Source organism: Octopus bimaculoides, chromosome 16 (assembly GCF_046866305.1).
Source record: "Octopus bimaculoides isolate indiv1 chromosome 16, ASM4686630v1, whole genome shotgun sequence".
In the NCBI taxonomy this organism is placed as follows: Eukaryota; Metazoa; Mollusca; class Cephalopoda; order Octopoda; family Octopodidae; genus Octopus; species Octopus bimaculoides.
The window spans coordinates 3,947,294-3,949,080 of record NC_142943.1 but is presented as its reverse complement, the minus strand read 5'-3'; positions in this window follow the sequence as shown (position 1 = coordinate 3,949,080).

Here is a 1,787-nt window from a genome sequence, read left to right as displayed (position 1 = left end):
AAATAATAATAATAATGATAATAATGATAATAATAATAATAATAAACAACTAGAATCATTATTACAGACAGTGCATATATTTACCAAAGAAATAACATGAAATTCGGCTTAGAAAATGTGTCAATGCAACCTTGAAAAGAGGAAAAGTAGTAGTAACTAATAGTATCAGATTAGGTAAAGAAAATGAAATAAGATAATTAGACCAAAGCCAGACATACAAATATTTCGGAATCAATGAACTAGATACGGTACAACACACTCAGATGAAAGAGAAGGTAAGGAAGGAATACTATAGACGAGTTTGATTAATACTAAAAACAGAGCTTAATGTGCAAAACAAGATAATAGGCATCAACACTCTGTTATAAGTTACAGTTAGAATAGTCTTAATTGGACACTGAATGAGCGAACCAAGTTAGACAGGAAAACGCCAAATATAATGGCGGAATTTAGGATACACATGACATAGAAAGGATATATATGCAATGAATTTAAGGTGGGAGAGGCCTTAAACAACTAGAAAACTATTATAAAATAACCACAATAGGATTATAGAAATCTCTAACTTAGAAGCAAGGATAACTAGTACAAATAGCCACAAAACATGAGCAAAACAAAAAAACTGTTTTCTGTTTGCAAGGAAGCCGAAAATTACAAGAAAGAAGTCATGAAGAAAAAGAGCAAATAACAAAAGCCGTAATGCAACTGAAATCTAAGCTAAAACTGGAACAACAAAATACCATGATAAATCGATGGTAAAGAAAGTTCTTATGTGGCAAACACTGGGATAAGCTAAACAGAAAAGAACTATACAAAGCAAAATCCCAATAATAGTTGTTAAGGTGAGGACTCAGAGCAGAGACTGAAGGACTTTTAATTGTAGCAGAAGATCAAAGTCTCCCAACCAGAAACCACCAGAAACACAAAATGAAGAAAAATACTAGTAACTGCAGAAGATGTGGTGATGAGGAAGAAACAATAAATCATATTGTCACTGATTAAGAAGGAATATATTCACAGACATGACAGAGTTGGAACCTATATACACTAGAAACTATGCCAACACTATGGAATAACAACGGAAAAAAAAGATGGCATAGGTACACTCCAGAAAAGGTCTCAGAAAATGACAAAGCAATCATACTTTGGGATATACCAATACACACAGATAGAGAAATCAAGGCTAATACACTGGATATAGTTATCAGGGATCATAAAAAAATGTCTTGTAATCAATGTATCAATCCAAACATGTAACAAGGTATCTATAAAATAAACGGAGAAATATTCAAAAGATCTGGAAATAGAGGTAAACCAAATGCTGAGCCTAAAAACAGAAAGAGTCAGTATAATAATAAGAGCATTAAATGGGATTAAAAAAAAACATACAGTCAAAAACATACATAACCAAAACATCAGGACATACGAATATATATATAACATAGGAAAAATAGCACTACTAGGCACCACACACATTCTGCGTAAAGCACTTCCGATACAGTGAAAATAACAACGCCAAAACAAAACACAGCAATTACCTACGGCACACAGATCTGCGCTCGGTAGTGCAATAAAAGCACGTGATAAAAATAAGTATTAGTAGTATCAGTATGTTCAGACATGGACGTAGGGATGGAATGTGGTATAAAAATGTGAATAGATGTAGCATGGATTTGATAGAAGGAATTATGTTACCAGACGGACAAATTATGGAGGAAATTGACGACAATGGTAATAAGTACGTATTTAGGCATCCTGGAAGCAGACTAAGTGAAAGAGAAGGAAAT